This window comes from Dromaius novaehollandiae, chromosome 17 (assembly GCF_036370855.1).
Source record: "Dromaius novaehollandiae isolate bDroNov1 chromosome 17, bDroNov1.hap1, whole genome shotgun sequence".
Classification (NCBI taxonomy): domain Eukaryota; kingdom Metazoa; phylum Chordata; class Aves; order Casuariiformes; family Dromaiidae; genus Dromaius; species Dromaius novaehollandiae.
Window position 1 is genome coordinate 5,286,520 of NC_088114.1, and position 17,930 is coordinate 5,304,449.

Below are 17,930 nucleotides of genomic sequence, written 5' to 3' on the forward strand. Positions count from 1 at the left end.
GGCCAGAAAAAGATCATTAAGAGGATGTCTCCTGCCAATAGCTGCCAAGAGCAAACAAGGAAAAGAAAACAGAAGGTTTTAGATCTGGGAATGCATAGGCAATGAGGGAGTGCGCTGCCAGGCTGCACTCCCCCCAGCCTGGGTGCAGAGCATGCTCTGCGTGGCTTCCTCGCTTGCCCCCAAACCGTTACAAATCGGAAAGCAGGGCAGAATTCTTGCTGGCTAGAGGAATAAAATGATGCATTGAAGCATTACTTTATGATGAAAATCTAGCATAAGTGAAAGTGCTGAGAAGGAAAAAAATATACTTCTCAAATTAATCAGAAGTGCTAATTCAGATTTAGAAATAATTGTAAATTAGATCATTACTGGAGCCTTGGGAATATTTGTTTTTAACCTGAAGACATTAATAAGCCCAGAATGAATGTTGAAATTGGTTATTTCTGTCTTTCCTCTGCATTGAACTAAATACAAAATATGAAACAATATTTAATACTGATTAAAAAAAAATCATTGCAAAGTCTGAAGATGCTGGAGATGTCTGTATTACTTTAACTCAGTCTCCATATGTGTATGCATTAGAACATACTCCTCAAAGAGATATTCACCCTACTTTTTTCTGGGTCTCTTGCCTCATTCAGGGCATAGATGATCTTGCTCCCACTGTTTTCTTTCCTCTTCTTCATTGAATGGGAAAGGGAGCAACATCTGTTCAGGAGCTTCCTCCAGAGAACGGTGGGGGGGAGCTGTCACCAGAATTTTTTTTAGCTTGGCTTAACCATTCCTATAAATTCCCTTTTAGAAGCAGTTAAACCACTTCTTTTTTCCTTATTTTTGTTTGAGATGGGCTCTTGGCCCAGAAGAAGGCCCTTCAGGTGGTTAGAGCATGCCGGTGCTGTAAGAACCTCCACAGCCGGTGCTCACGGGGCGTGACGTGGTGTGGAGCTGCGGGTTTCGGGAGGGTGTTGTATGAGGGAGTCAGACCTGAATTTGTGGCCGCTGAAGTAAAAAGGAGTTTCCCGGGGCTACGGGCCTGCGGCACGTTGTGGTGCTGCCCAGTCTGCCGGCCCTGCGGAGGAGCGCGGACGGCTGGTGCAGGGGTACCGCGTGGGGCAGCCGTGCCGTGCTGCGAGGTTCCTGCTGCGTCAGCCGCTATAGACTCTCTTTTGAAAGTGGTGTGAGAAATGTCTTCAGGGCTTTGCTGAAGGAGGTTTTCTGTTTGTTGCTTTAAGATAACCTGAGCATGCTGGAGAGGGAGGAAGAGTGAAACCACCCCCTCCTGCTGCCTGAAAAACTGCTAAAAATGACAAAATAAAATAGCTCCTTCCTAAAGCTAGAACAGTCCTAAAAGTTTAAAAACCGATGGATGTCCAGCAGAGAACAAATGACCCTGGATGTCCAACAGAGAATAAATGACCCAGTGAATCCTGTAAGACCGGAAGAGCCCCCAAGACTTCGGTCAATAAAGCTTTCTAATGGAATTTTAGATAAAGGTCAAGCGCCTGCTACAGTCATCACCCGTCGGTGATCGCTCTGCGTAGGAAAAAACACGCAGGGTAGCAGCCCCACGCCACAGTGGGCAGCTCTCGCTGGGTTTTGAATATAGGCTTTGAAATACAGAAGCAACTGCAGCATCGCGGTGATACGCTCTTCCTTACTGGCAGTTTTTGGACTGTGACTCCTGTCGCCTGCAAAGGGGCTGTGAACGTGCTCCTTTGTTCAGATGCAGAGCCGACGGTTATTACGGTTTTATTAAGGTGTTATTAAGGCAAATGAGGCTGGGGCGGTGATTGGAGACTGCCGTGCTGGGTCCTGGTGACAGTGAGCAGGTCACCGAACTCGCCTGGCCCTTCGCCCCCACTGGGGCCTCGGCACCGATGGTGCCCCCTTCTCCTGCAGGGGCTGGGGTGGGTGTTCGCGGGAGCCGAAGGGAGTGGTTGGCCAAAATGCAGAATTAATTAACTAAAACACTTGGCATGTGTGTATTTCACCAGAGTGTTTTCCTCTGAGAAGTTAAAAATCACTAGAAAAGTCTAACCAGAAAAGTCCGATGTTGACAGTTTTAGGACGTGCCGTGTCTCTGGTGGGGAGGGAGGAGGCCACTGCATGCAGCTGGAGCGGAGCAGCGCCATGCTTCGCGCTGGGGCGGGTGCTTGGTTTGACCTGAGCCTGCACTTTCTGTTCTCGTTCTGCCAGCAGCGTTCACGTGCCCGTCTGTATCTATGAGTACTAAGGGATATCGCTATACTATGTAAATTAATTTGCTGTGGTTCATATTCAGAACTGTAAAGTGGAAAAAGAGGGTTATTTCTGTTGCTTGCTCGGTTGGAGTATGAGCAGGCAGCCTGTCTGTACGATGCTGAACCCCGAGCGGCTAAGCAGAGCTATGTGTAACCGGTGGCAGTGCATCTCACTTGACACATGAGCTAGTTTTACGCGTACGTAACAAATCAGGTTTATAATAGAAGCCCTGACAACCTCTTGTCTACCAGGGCGTTAGCAGACGCTGCTATAATCGGCGAACAGGGAGATGATGCGAAAAGTGTTTCCCGTGTATTTGGAAGGTGCCAATATACCATATAACTTGACATGAACTTAGCCTTGTTGACAGTAATGGAAGGAGATTTTACATTTTTAAATGGTTCGGATTTTACAAGCTTGTTCCTAGACTGCTCCTCGTCTCCCAAAGTTTCGACATGACAGCTCCAGCTAATTAATGCCAGGCAGCTTCTGCTCAACTTGACGCTCTGTTTCCGAGCGTGTCGGGATGTGGCGGGCTCCGTCGGCAGCCACCGCGCAGCGCGTGCTGCGGGGGACGCCCCGGGAGCGCTGGGCCACCCGCGGTTATGGTGCTCGTGACACACACAGAGGCTTTTAGCTGCTGTGCGCCTTGCCTGGGGAGCTGGGATAAGAGTGTGCCGAGGGAGGAGCTGGGTGGATTTAGGAGACTGCCGTTACAAGGACACGCTTGATTTCTTCATCCACTGAGTTTTCTTGTGTGCTTTATGCAACACGGACGCGCTCTGGGTAGCGATGCCTCTCGGCCAAGTAGCCACGTCTCGTGGGCCACCAAGGCAGATGAAGCTGGTAGAAGTGGCCTGCTACTCGGTGTCTGCTCTTGTGACACGAAGGGGAAACATCTGGGAGGCCGGGGCAGCGGGGCACCCGGAGTGGAGAGGAAGGGAGGGAAAGAGCAGGGAGAGGAGCATCAGCTGCACCCAGGCTTGCCTGTCAGTAATGCAAGTTAAAGCTTCCCTGTAAAGCTATAACTTAAGCTTGGAGCCCAGGAGCCATGTCCGGGCTCCCGGCAGCTGCCTCCGCTGGGCCTTCCCGTGGGTGGCTGGGCAGTGGGACTGGTGGGTTTGGGCCCCGGGGTGTTTTTTAGAAGAAAATCCATTTTGGACTAATTGAAATAAAGGCAGGGGAATCCCATGTATCCATGAGGCATTGAAAGCTTTGCAGCCAGGGTTTTGCACTTCTCCTTGACTCCCTTTTATACTAGATCTGAGCACGGCGGGGCTGGACCTCATTACCTCTTGTGCAACTTCTCCAAGATTCAGCCTCTCCTGTCTGCACAGGGTATCGCTGCCTCCCTTCTTCAAATCTTCTTTCACTAGGGGCTGGCCTGTCTGTAGTCATTTGTACTGTGTCTTCCGTGAAGGGACAGATGATTTAAGCCTGTTTTGATTAGCATGCGGGAATATGAAATGGGCAGGGAAAGCAGCCGGTGATGGAATTGGGAGTGGAGTTTTGCCTGTGAGCAACTGCCTCTGGGTTCAGTTACCTCCATTAATGAACACAGCGTTGCCTACAGTTGACAAAACTTCTGAAATGCTCAGTATCATGAAAAGTAGTTTAAGGAAGACAGCTGTGAGATAAACATTTTCTGTATCCTTTTTTTTGTACTTTGTACTCAAGTTGGGAAGACAGAGAAGGTTCTTGTCTTTGAGTGACCATCTCAGGTTCTGGGAGATGTTGTGGCTTTTGGCGAACCATGCGTCCCAGGGACCGAGCCCCTGGTGGGAGCCTGGGAGGGGGCTGTTTTGGACGATATGCTGAGTGTGCTTTGCTTTGTGCTGCTGGACAATGATGGCATTGATCACCTTCTTGTTCAGCTCTTCATTAGCTGGCAGCGCAGTAAATCACAGTCTTGTTTAAACAAGTCAGACGCAACAGTGATTCGGTCATTGCTGCAGTTGGTTCTTATGTGTAATGAATGGTATTAAAAGGAAAGTATAAAAATGTGTCTGCTTTGAAATTTACCTTCTTCCTAAAATAAATGTTTTGGGCGGTCTATTGCTGTCATTTTATCCTGGTAAAAAGGAATTGAGTAGCACCACATGAAGTTGATGAAATACTGCCTTGAGTGAGCACATTGATCTCAATTTCTTCATATTCCCACTGATGCAACAGCGAGTTGCTTTTGTCCTTGTGTTTTCCTATCATACCATTTACATGGTATGATGTAGTAAAGGCAGTGCGATGGTTAGCTGACAGCCTTGAGGAGAGATGACTTTCAGGAAGAGCAGGAGACAGAATATTGCAAGAAAACTGTCAAAAATGTTTCTTCTTCTTTTGCGCATTCCCCCCTGGTTCTGCCAATAAAGAACTCATAAGAAATTTCTTATTCTGGAAAAAGCAGAGAAAGGGCCTGTGGTTTGTGTGAGGTTTTTAATGCTCCAGATGGATGCCACATGTGCCTCAGATGCTGAACTCGATCAGTGTATGAAGGTAATATTATTAACAAAGTTATTGGATCCCAGATGAATCAAAAGAGCTGCAGGAGAAGAAAACAGTGACAAATGACTCTGCCATCCTGAGGCGCAACAAATGGTGCTTATAGTTAAAGCTATTTCACTTCTGGCAGTGTTTGGCTTCAAGGCCCTAGAAGCTGTGTGGGCGGAGGAGAGGCTGGGCTGGGGCGCAGGGCTGAGCGAGGGCTGCGGAGGCACGAGGAAGATGATGCTGCTCGGTGGCAGAGCACGGCTTAGCATCCAGGAGCCGGCGTGGGGGCTCTCGTGCACCTGAGCTTCCTCATGCACAAGGACTAGTGTTGTGGGAGGCTACTTCTCCTGGGGAGGCAGAGAAGGGGTTTAATTCTCTTGTTTCCCTCCCACTTTAAATTTGCAGCTCAGAAGCCCCCAGCACTAAGCAGTGAAGGGCATTGTACCCTGTACTGAGCATTCCTTCCATCTTGTATTGAAAGCTGTATACAAATATTTAAGAGGAAAATTGCCCCCAAACGTATTTTCCTTAGGTGAGGATCCCTGCCCCTGTGCAGGTGCTGTGGGTGTTCCCAGCAGGGTAGGAATCGGTCCAGAACAGCAGAAAGATTTCCAGAGGTATCCGGATGAGAAGGGTGCCCACTGGGAAGGCTGCATCCAAACAAGCACGTTCGTGGGCACATCTGTCACCCCTGTCACTCGGGGTCGTCAGGCATGGCTCCAGCCGGTCCCCCTCTGCTCCCGCCATGCTTTCATTTAAGTTGCTCAATGTGACCAGAATATACCTTCCCCTCCCCACTTCCCTCTTTTTTTTTTCTTTTCTTTTTTTTTTTTTAATAAAGAAAGAAAGAAAAAAAATCCTGGCAAGTGAACTTTCAGTTGCTTTTTTCTCACTGTGTGGCCCAAGCTTTTATGTGGGATTAATGAAGGACTAGTCAAACGTGGTCGCGCTGCGTCACCATCTCTAATTGCACTGGTTCTAGAAGACACTAAGTGGGAAAGGAAGAGAAGTAAAAGTGGGGGATAGATGATGCCTTGTTCATGGGCTTTCTAAGCATCTGCTCAAGTTAATGAGGGTCTGGACAAGGAGCGTGCCAAGCGGCCACAGGAAGCACACGTATGGGCTCTTTCATAGCGATCCCTTATGGGAGAGGGTGATAAAAGGCACCAAGTGATACTTGGGGGCAGCCTGAAAGGTTTGTCCCATAGTGGGAGGTGGCGGAGGCTGAGGGAGAAGGGGTGGCTAACTGTGAGAATTTGGACCAGGATCCAAATGCTTTGTGATTTTGGGTTGTTTTGAATCTGAGAGTTTGGCTCGGCCCCATCTCAGATTTAATTTGCCTGGCCAGATTCTTCCCTCATTTACACAGAAAAGGGGTGTGATTTAATTGACTTCTGTAGAGTTGTTTAGGATCTGTGGCAATAAAACCGCTTGCATTTGGTTTTGTGCAAGGCTCATGTGCATGTCAGTGTTCTAGCTTAGTATCTCTGATAATTACCGGGAAATTCGTTAGGGCTAGTAGTGGCACTCAGGTTAGATAGGGGCCAGTCATGTTTGGACTGCTGTTTTTAGTGATACACATTAGCACTAGTAATACAGTCTTAATTATGACATTTCCTGCTGTGGTCTCCATAACTTGCCATAACTACGCTCTTTAGCTAAGATAACTTTGGACTCATTTGCCAAAGCTAATAGCGCTTTAAAAGTAATTTAAGCCTTTCAAAAGAATGGGACTGATGCTCTCAGGAGCAGGATTCCTGTATTTGCTGTGGAGCAGGTACAGAATGAATAGCAGTACTGTGGGCTCCCTCAGACAGCAAACTTATGTGAGCTGTAGTGATTACAGCAATTAATTCCTCTTTGCCAAGGCAACCAAGGCTTTATTTCGAACTTGAGTTAGTTTTTTTCCCCAAATGAATCTCTCTTCTGCATACATTATTCATTTTGCGTTGGAACATTCAGCCTGTACGAGCTGCATGAGCTAAAATTCGGTAGTATTATTTATTAATTATTGTATTGAGGTAACGTCCAGGGCAGCCTGCCAAAGGGTCAGGGAGCGCAGAGTTCCCCTGCGCTAGCTACTGCCGAGAAGCAGGACGAGGCCACGACCCTCGTCCTGGGGGACCGACCGCAACCCAACTGTGCTCCTAGAACAGGTTGTGAAGAGCGCGCGTTCTCTTTCCGCTCGACTCCGTAACCTGCGCCAAGGACGGTTGGGCCATTTCGGTCCAGTGGATGCTTGGGCCGGGGAAGTTTTAACCATACTCTTAAACTTTTCTCCTTAGGTAGGTGGGGAAAAAAGTAGGTCGTGTCAGCTCAGGCTTTCTAAGCCCGGCTCACTTTGGGTGATTTGAGCGCTGACCTTCTTGCTGCCGCAGCCCTCGTTCTGCGAGGGGAAGGCTGGTGCGCCGAAGGTACGGCTGAGATGGAGTGTTTTCTTGAACGATTTTGGGAGTCCTAGCTCAGGCTGCTTTTTATATTTCTTTTCATTACAGAAAGGATGATAAAGAAGCATCTATAACCCTTACCTTGAATATGCTACACCTCCGTTTTAAGAATGTGAGTTCATTGTCTGTTTCTGCTGTTATAAAAATAGCATCATGATTGACAAGAAAACCGAAATGGTTCTGTTTAAATCTGTACTGCTCTCCTAAGAAACCCGCATTCATTATTCCTCGAATGACTGAAACATTTACAATAGTTTATAATCTGGTATCATTTCATTCTTCTTCGTGGTATTATTAATCACCTTGTCATGAAACATCAGGAGAACTTTGTTCAGCCAGCATGATTTGGGCAGAGAAAGCCATACTTTAATATTCATGTTTCTAAGGAAATTGGGCAGATACCTTTGCATCCTGGGAGCCGTAAAATGGATGAATGATGCCGTTTGAGCAGACAGTAGAAGCTTACAGGGGGTTGAAGTAGGGTGGTTGAAAGAAACCCGCAGCTGTGCCACCTTGGGAAGAAAAAAGATCACGCTGGGCAGATCTGGTCCAGGCCAAGACTTGGTTGCAGACTTCTGCAGTGGGAAGCCCTGCGGAGGCCGGTGTCAGCGGTTCACCCTTCCCCGCGTTTGTGCTGGCCGCTTTGTCCTGGTACGGCGGGCCTGATGGCAGCGTCTCGCTGGCCGGAGGTATAAAGCCCAGGTCCCAATTATTTGGTCATTTAAAGATTCTGTGTTGCATTTCACAAGCCCAGAGGCGGCCAACCGGGATCCTGGCCGGGTTTCAGCGTCGGTAATTACAAGGTGCCAGCTCAGATTGTGCCTGCCTCTTAAATCACATCCACTATTTTTCACTTCCTTTCCTGAACTGCTGGGTCCCCTGTGCTGTTGTCGATGATAATGGTTGTAACGCTTGGCCTGTTTATGTAACATTATTTCATCTGTAACATCTCATGGTGTTTTCATAGAAGCAGTCTTTCACTGCTCTGATTTTACAAATTGCTATTTTTATTGCTCACGTTCCAGTGACCCACCTCGTATGGGAGAGGCTTCCCAAGAGGAGGAAGGCAGTAACCCTTTCACCCCCAGGCTGTTATCCTCCAACGAGGACAGCGGGGCCCTTTCCTTCAGGGCTTCGCCACGGCGTCCATTTGGTGGATGGCCAGCGTGTCCCTGCCGCGAGGGGCAGAGCGTGGAGAGGCCGTGCTGCGAGTGCCTGCCTGTCCCCAGGCTGGGCCTCTGCCTCCCGCCCCTCCTGCCTGCGAGGCCCCATCTTTTCACAGCCCACCCGGGTCCCCTCCGTCTTCCGCAGGCCTCTGTCCCCGCGCCAGGAAGCTTACGGGAGCGTCGCGCCGGCTCGCCTCTGTGCGCAGGCCAGGAGAGGGCAGAGCCGACTTGTGTCTGGTTTGTGAGCGAGGCGGAAAACCCAGGCAAAAGTCCACAGTGAGGCAGGAGAGAAATCCCCTTGGGCAAGGTGCTGGGGGTGGCAACCCGGCTGCGTGCTGATACCCAGGCTGTGATCCCTGTGGTGGACTTGGCACTTCGCCTCAGAAATGCCTCCCCCAGCCGTGGTGCGCTTAGGCAGCATGTTCACCCGCTCGCGCGACCCTCCTGTGAAGGGGCTGGAGCGGCCCAGAGGAGCCCCCGGGTTACCGGCACCCTGCCTGGAGCAATCTGCCCTGGGGCGCCTGCGCGTCCCCAGTGTGCCCGGACATCGCACAGGTGCCTGGGTGCATCACGCGTCTCTCGTGGCTGAGAAACCACATGCGGGCATTTACAGCCAATCTTGGCGATCAAAATACTTTTTTTTTTTTCTTTTAATGACTGCTGAAAGCTATGGATTTTCTCTTCATGAACAACCTGTAGCCCTTGTGTGTGCTGAACATTGCAGATGCACTTAATGAAGCAAACCTCCTCGGCGGGTGCGTGGGTTCGGGAGCCATGAGCGAGCTTGTCTCTCTGCAGAGCGACTTGGTTTTCGGACTTGAGAAACAATGGAAATGTAGTTAATGTTCAGCCCGACGGAGTCTTAGCAAACATGTTAAGGGCTTCATTTAATAAAATCATATTTCACTTTCATAGACAAGAAGCAGAATAGAGTTGAATCTTTTTTAATAAATAAAGTTCTTGGTAAGGCACTTGCAATCTTTCTTTATATGAGGCTCACACTCAGCTTTGTATTTTAGGAGCTGCGGAAATTTAGTGCAGCATTTTCTAAATTGTCCTGATCCTTTTGGAACAGAATGGAGAGGGAGATGTATCTTCATGTTAAACAGACATGAAACAAAAATGTAGTTTTTCCCAAAAGAAAAGTTAAACATTTGCAAGAAATATGTTCTTCACAGAAATTTCAATTGTGTTAAAAATGCATTCGCTGTCGGAAAATAATGTTGCTGGATGAGCTCTAATACAGCAATTTGTGTGTACCAAGGGAATGGACTTTTTCTGTCTCTTGCTGTAAGTCATGCTAGAAGGGCTGCCACTGGGCTACAAGAGCACAGATATTTTCACACTGGGATTTGTGTCAACTTGAATTATGTGAATAACTCAATTGAAATACGACTGAGAAAAAAAATCAGTCACATGACTGTATGAAAATGTTGCTCTTTACTCCATTCAGGAACGTTTGGTGACTGGCTCCTTGGTTTTCCCCTTGGTTTTTTGAACTCTTTTTTTCTCAGATACCGCCTCTGCGCAGTTCCTTGTACCACGGAGCAGCCGTGTGACTATCAAGTTCTGATTTGCAGGTAACTGGATTCCTGCCGCTAAGAAATAGCGTCGGTGGGCTGCGTGCTGGAGCCGCTCTCTGGGGGCGCTGGTGTTGCGTGGCACTCTCCGTTCCTTGATTGAGCCAATTTGTTGAGATCAGCAGGTGCACTAAAGCATGCAAATTTAAAATTTGCTTTGAGGAAAATTGTGTGGCACTTTCCGGGAACGAGCTGTTTCTCTGAACAGCTCTGCCAGCTCGCTTGCTTGGGAGAATACTTGCAGAAATGGAGCACAAAAGTGGTGTCTGAACATAGCCAAATTGATTTCATTTACCAATGTAAAAGGCTGGGCTTTTTTTAGGTTTGCAAAACTCTTTGGGGTAAGGACTGTCACTTTCTATAGATTTGTAGTGTCTTGCGTAATAGGGCCCTAACCACGTTGGCCTTCAGGTGCCACTGCAGTCTAATGTGTTTAGTAACAGTCACGGCAGCAGGGCTGGTTACCCCCAGCTTTATCAAACCACGCTCTTCCAAAGCAGGGCAGGTACCTCTTATCCGCTCCGGTCTGTAGTCAGTCATGCTTGATAACAGCGTGAAAATTGGATTTGTCAACTCGTAATCCCTCAGTGATCAATAATTAGTTGTAATTATGCGCTGTTTAAGTGCTATGGAGAGAAAATTGAAGTTTGTGGCCGGAGCAGGAAATGAAGAATGGCAGGTACACCAACCTATTTGACATAAGAGAAATTCATTTAAAGAACTGAATTTGCACTAAGAATAGTGAAGTAAACTGCTCCCTATAGCTCTGCACTGTCACACAGCTGTAGTCCAGAAGGCTGGAGGTAGTGTTTAAGCTAAGCGGGCTCATATACTAGTTGGTGAGCTTGCTGACCATGGAGCATCACAACTCGGCCAATAGGGAGGTTTCCTAAAAATGTGGCCAATGTGAAATCAAATGAGAGAGCCCTTATTTGTGAGGAGACGTCTTTTGCAGCTTATACTGTTTTTATAATCAAAGCTCCTCCTCCCACCCTGGTTCAAATTTTTGTCAAAATTTCTCATGAGAAAGTAAGCTACTGCTTGAATATGTGCTCACTGGTCTGTGTACTCCTTTTAAGAGGCACTCTAAGAAAAGATGGCTAAATATTGCACTCCCTTGAAAAAGATACATTTCTTTTATTCACAGTTTGGCTTCAGATTAAGGAGGAAATGCCACCTTTTCTTCTCAAAAGGGAGCAACAGATGAGCTTTCCAGATGGGCAGAGATTATATTCCAGGTGTATCAGTAGAGGGTCTAAAAATGCAGGCGGGTGTGCTCCTTGGACTTCTTTCCGGCCCTTGTTAAATCTGCCACCAGTAATTCTTCTCAGTCAAGGAGCAGAGAGGGTCATCAATTCTTGGTTTGGATACATATGGGTGATTCCCCACTGTCTTGTATGTCTGACTGTCATTCTCAAAATAGACATGTAAAATGAAAGTGTTTAACTGAAGGAAGGTTGGAGTGTAGTGTCTGGAGTAGACGTATTACCCAGCTGTATGTGAGAAAAAGCCAGCAAAATTTATGGTTTCTGAGGGGACCGGTGTATTTTCAAGCTTTTTGTATTCCTACTCTTCACAGCTGAGATTAGCAGATTGTTGACAGCTCTATGATATATCTGCTGTCACCTGGCTGGAGTCTGAAGCAAGTGATAAATTTTTAGTTTGAATGAGCTTGTGTGACATGGAATGACAGATGTATTTTTGTTACTACAAGTGTGGAGCAAATGCTATGGTTTGGGAGATTTTGGCACTATTCTTGGAATGGCCTTCAGTGATTTGCTTGCTTTCCTTGTGCTTCTGTTTCACCATCCAAGAAAAGGTTGGAGGAAATGACATATTCCTCATTTACTGTGATGGCTCATTCCTCTTCTGCCACGGTAGAGCCTGACACAGGCTCACATCACTTTCACTGAGTTCACCAAAGCCTGTCTGCTGGCAGGGGACGGCAAGTGCTCTGCAGCAATGAAACCCACATTTCCAGTTGCTGTTCCTGAATTTCATGTGTCCTGGTGATAAGTTCACATAACTTAGTTCAAAACCTTTGAATATTTTGGAGTGAAGTTTGATAATACTATATCCTGGGAAGATATTCTTCTGAGAATACATGTTCAATGTGGGAGAAGGGGCAGTGTGAATCAATTTTGTCCTCACATGACTGAACACCTACACTAAGTGAATTTACAGATTTTTGGCATGCCAGAGAAAGGATAGTGCTATAGATTGGCAAATTCTATTCAAATGGAGAAGAAAGATAAATGATATTTTATTGGATTCCCTCGCCTTTGTAGTTTCTGGCATCTAAATTTGTCTCAACAAAGTGAAATCTATCTTCCCCAGGCCTTTTAAAAAGGTCTCAAATAAATCAGCATTAACAGGTAACCGTGTTGATGCTGGCATTCTGCTGTGCGAGAGATTGGAGTCAGGTGGACTGGGTTTGCCTGCAACAGGAGAATGAAGAGAAGCGGGCAGTACGGCGTTACGCACTGTCTGCTCCAGGAGCTGGAGCTAGCTGCGGACTGCACTGTGGGTGTTGCCATCCGCGACGGATCAGAGAGTGAGACGGTGACACAAACAGCACTGGAAGCTATTGCAAAGAGGACCAGAGTAGACAAGAAGTAGCTGAGAGGAACAGGGAGGTCAGTGTAGGTCTAGAAGTTCGCTACTGCTTGTCACCAGCAGCTTTTATCATTTTGAAAAACAAAGATAAAAAGTCCGTAATCACTATTCTCTGGAATAGGAACCTTGATTTTTTTACTGAAGACCGTTTAGAAATGAACACACACTACCTACTTCAGTGCTTCATGTGGAGGATAAAAGCAGCCGTTTCCAGGTTGGACAACGCACAACTGTCTGACGTGACTGCTAGGAGGACGCAAGCGCGGAAGAGAAATTCTCCTGGGAAGTTGCTGAGTTTGCCATAGAAGAGAACTAAGAAGTGTAACACCAAAACGCAGAGACATTGCAAAGTTGTTGCTGCGTGCAGCGTGGGGGCGGCAGGCAGCCCTCCCATCCTTTCAGCCAAGCGGTCAAGCGGGGAGCTGCTTACTCCGGGGATACGCAGCATATGCGTGGCAAACGCACTCTCGCAGGGCTCCGTTAGCTTATGCTGTCTGTTTTCCGAAGCTGGCAGGCCATGGGGAGCTTGGCAGTCAACAGTTCATTTCAGTGGAGAAACAGTGCCCTATAAGGGAATTTTGTAGTACATGCACATGCAGACTCCTGGATCAGTCCTTATTAATGGATTTGGCCAGAAAACCGAAGGGGGTAGCCAGTTTGGGAAGTGGCACTGCTGTCCATGTGAGAGGCTCCGAGAGCTCTGAGCATCTGTGCCCCCCAAATTGCCAAGGATGGAGCAGTAGCAGTCTTAAGTAATGGGTAAAAGAAGAGACGTGCTACCCATCAAATGATATATGCAGCAGATATATGTGAAGAGAGCTGAGCCCCCAACCCTAATATGCTGGGCATTCCTACCCTTCCAGAGAGATCCAGGCTGTATCTAGAAATGGGTTTTTCTGAAGTCGAGAGCAGTTTAGTAGTAGAAAACAGCCATCAAACAAGCAAAAAGTGAATATGCCTAAGTACAATGCATACTTTAAATTTAACGCTGCATGGATTTAGATTTCCTAGACACGTTTTGTGAGATTTTAAGCCCTTGATGCTTCTAGAGAGCAAGGGATTTGTTGCTGAAAGTCTATGCTATTTTCTTGTACCTTGGGGAAAGGGTACAGGAATACATAGAGCCCAGGGAACGTTTTTCTTTGTGGCTGTGAGTAGTCCAAGGTAAATACTTGGAACAGAGAAAGTACCCGTGTCTGTACAGCCAGTTTGCTTTGTAACAGCTTAGTTGCTTATTTAAGTTTTTTTGCCTTTGCATGGCAAAAAATAGCTGGAGTTGGAGAGCGATGCTTGGAAAACCAGAAGAGGATACAGAAACAGATTTAGCTTGAAAACTCAAATCTTGCTTGTGAAGGCTGAGAGGCATCAGGAGACACAAGTGGGCTCTTGCCCCCTCTGCAGCCTGCTGCGTGGGGCACGTACCATGGCAAATTTTTGCTTTCCTGCAGCCAGAGGAAGGAGTCAGCCCAGGCGAAAACCTTGAAGCTTGTGTCTGATTTGCAATACCCTGAAAACTGCGACATGTGAAGCTGGCATCCTCTGTCTCGTTCTGGCGTAGTCCTCTTTGAGGGGGGAGACGAGGGGCGGGAGATGCCCCCGGTACCTCTCGTCGGGTCCCGCTCCGCCTCCGCGGTGGTTTGCCACTGCCTGCTCCTCGCCCGGCAGACTGTGCGCATCCTCCTTCGACGGGGCACAGGACGCTCTCCGAAGCTCTGGCGTGTGTAAACATCAGAGATGGAAGGTGCACCTCTCTTGCTGCAAAGAATCATGGTGATCGCTTGCCCAAGGGGGCATAGCATATGTGCAGCAAATGGACACTTATATAACCCTATTAGCTTATAGTATATGATTTCAACTGTTGGTTTGCCACAGGGAGCTGGAGAAGTAGAATTGGGTGATATAAATAGAAAGATGACATCCTCAGAAGAGGGCCGTTCAGCACATATTGCTGGCTGGCCTCATGGTTCAGAGCCGATAAGCGAATTTGGCCTGCATCCCGTTGCAGCGTTTTACAGCGGCACCAGCACAGCAGCAGAATTGGCAGTATCCGCGGAGGGGGCTCTGGTCTGATTCCCACCGCGTGCTGCCGCCGCGCGGATGGCAGGAGGCTGCTGCCTCTCCGGGGCAGAAACCGAGGGCAAGTGAATCTTGATTATGGACCATTCCCTTCGAAGTGACTCTCGAGATGAATTTGTCCCTTGTGTGCTTTAAATGGCAGGTTGCTCCTGCCAGTGCTTCCTCCAGGTTTACTTCAAATATCCCCCCCGCCCCCACCGGTTCCTGGTACGCATGCAGGTACTTTACGTTAATTCCCCACAGGGTTTGTGTGCCATGTGTTTAGGCTTGTGAGTGGCGTTGTGGAAAACATGAGAGCGTTATGGTAGTGATCAGGGCCGAGTCTTGTGTTCCTCATTCAGGTATCAGCCAGAAAAAACTGTGATGCTTTATCATGCTAAAATCTAGCTAAGAACTAATTAAAGGGAGGATGGGGACTTCAAGATTTGGCCCATAGTGCCTGATGGGTTTTTAACAACAATCTAGGCAGTGATTAGGTGGAAGAAAGTAAATATAAATGGTTGAAGTGCAGGAGCAAAAGAAGAGTTAATAGTATTGTCCGTTCAATGCCACAGGGAGCTGTTGCATATTATTATGCTTAAAGAAAAGGGAAATACAATGAAAGCACTTTTAAGCCAATTCTTCCCACTGTTCTTTTCACGTGTCTTGTGAGTATCCTGTGGGACTGACTAAAGGCTTCGTCTGGTCTAACAGGAGCCTCGCTGCTGCCTAATAGCAGTGCAGAAAGTAAGGCACAGCACCTCGTATTTTTTTTTTAATTTTTATTTTTTTAAAAAAGAGGAGTGTTTATAGAAACTTGGGAAATTGTGCTTTGACCCAGGCTTTAAGAAAAGCCACATGTGTTTCACTCATTGCAGCTCTCTGAAAGTTCACGTGTCGAGAAGCACTTCTCACGGTGAACAAACTGCCACATGCATTTGAAATGGAAAATTTCTCATTGAAATGGGCATCTCGGAGCTTCCAGCTGCTGGCAACCATATTGCAAAACAATTGCAACACTTGCAGTCTCTTTGCAGAAGCTGCTTCTCTAACAATCAGGACAACTTTAAATATTTAATCAATACCGCTTGGTTTTAAGCATTGAAGAGCACTGCTCCCCCCCTGCCCTTGTCTAATTCAAACAGAATGGAGGTGGTTGGGGATCCTGTTTACCCATGTCACGAATGTTGAAGATAGGTCACTTCATGGTCTTAAAGGCATCTGCAGAGAAGGAGTTTGGAAGTGCTGAGCTTTACTTGAAAGCTGTATCTTCAAGCCCTTAGGAATGAGACAATTGCAGAGGTGGGAACATGAGCAAAGGAAAACTCTACAGTTGTTTCCCTAAATGTAGGTAGTGGCTCAGTTTAGCAGGGAGCTGCCCTCTGGGACTGACTTCACAGCAGGCAGGACCATCCTGTGGCCAGAGCACTGACCCAGGGCTCCAACTTGAGCTGAGCTTCTTCTTGCGCTGGTTTTTCTTGGCGTCTCTCCCCACTTTCAGCTAGGGTAGGCACAGACTTCAGGCTGTGCCACCATCTGTGTCCTCTGGTCTCCCTCCAGCTCTCTGGCAGGGTGGTTTGTACACAGGGGGCTTCTTGGTGGCAGGAGGGGGCGAGGAGGAGCTTTGCACCTTGTTTGGTCTCCAGCTCCTCTTCCATGGCCATGGTTCATGAATCTCCAGTGAAGTGTTTCCCAACTCCACAGTTGCATGTGTCCAGCTTTGGAGAAATGGTATTGTGCAGCAGACTGGGTGACTGCAGCCAGCTGCCATGGCATGGGCTGATGGTGACTGGGAAGACCATCTCTCTGGGTCCATCTCTGTGTCCCAGAAAGTCCTCTGCCAACAAGCAAATGTAGTTTTGAGCGTTATCCTTACAAGTCCTTCTGACAACCATTCCTGTTAGAAACTCAATCACCAGTACATTGTGAATTCAGTCAGGTTTTCCCTTGACATGCTGTGAACCTATTAAGTGATGAAATGTCAGTCAATCAAAGCAACTTTTTACTTATTCCAGAAAGAAATTTGAATATGTAACTGTTGTAGAGGTGATGGGATGAGCGGAGATTTTCTATCCTTTTGCTGCCTAATGAAAAAGTATTGGTACCACTGCATCCACATTTTCTAGTCCTGAATAGCTGGGTGGACCGCCCAGCTAAGGCAGTGATAATCCTGCAATGGCCAAAATGTTCATCATTTCTGACTATTTTTGTCTGAGTTTGAATGATCGAGTTTCTGTTTGGCTGGTCCTGGTTTGCAATTGGATGATTTAACCAAAGAAGGGTACTGCGACCCCGGTAGTGTTTCTGTGCCCCTTGCAGAACTCTCTTCCTGAGCTCTAGAGTGAAGCCAGAGATGAAAAAGGGGCCTCCCAGCATTCAGCAAATCTCTTGTTGTTTAAGCAAACTGCCTCTGGTCTCAAGTCACCTTGAAGAAAGTAGGCTTTTCAGTAACAAAAGGGAAAATCTGCTTAGTACATTCTTGGTTTTAATTAAGACTGTAACTTGTAGCAGGCTCTGCTGCTAATCTGCCTGATGGAGAAATGGGTACCTCTTGAGAAGCTGCAGTCCAGAAATATTTTCTGTAAATGTATTTGCTCTTTGAAGAATCCTTAGCAAGGATTTGAAAAATCTCAAAAAGTTGAGTCTGTCGAGAAGCCCGTGCAGCTCTGGAAGAGAAACCTCAGCCCCGTTCCCGTTGGGCCCCTGCTGGGGCTGGGTGCCTCCGAGCTGGCGTCGCTGGGCTTGCTCCGCTCTCCCCGCGGGTGCCACTCAGCCCGTGCATGGTGCGGTCGAGTGGGAGCCCAGCTGTGAACCCGGAGTTGCAATGCTGCCTCCACTGAACCCTCTTCAAGTCTTCCAACTGGGGGATGACAAATCCAGGATCCTCTCTGTGAGCCGAGGTCTTCTGGCTGCTGACTCACCAACGATATCCGTTGCCAATGCTCGCGCGAAGCGTTTCCCTGCTTCTTCCCGTCAGTTTTTGTAACACATTTGTACTCGTCGCTCGTGTTTCCGTCTATCATCGCCTGGTTATGAGGGCCATTCCCAACCTCTTGCCTGCTCAGCGGCGCGTCTGCGTGTTGCTGAGACAGGGCGGCCGCTCGGCACGCACCCCACACCCGCGCGCCCCTGTCCCCCAGGTCTGGGCTGGTGGCAGCCTCCAGCCCTGCAGTGCCCCGGCTCGCGCCTTCCCAGGGCCTGGGAGCTGCGCTGGTGACATCGAAACACACAGCTCAGAGGTGTCTTTCTAGCATCCAGGTCCTGAGGCTTTCCCGCTTTTTTGCTCCTGCCAAGGAGATATTCCACGGAAGAAAGAGTCTTGGGGCCTGGCTTTATGCCCC

At 47.9% G+C, this 17,930-nt stretch overlaps 1 protein-coding gene across 1 annotated transcript in view; it reads left to right on the forward strand.

Moving 5' to 3' along the window:
- Positions 1-17,930, forward strand: part of TMEM132B (transmembrane protein 132B) — a 263,496-nt gene that overhangs the window by 79,789 nt on the left and 165,777 nt on the right. The window lies entirely within an intron of this gene.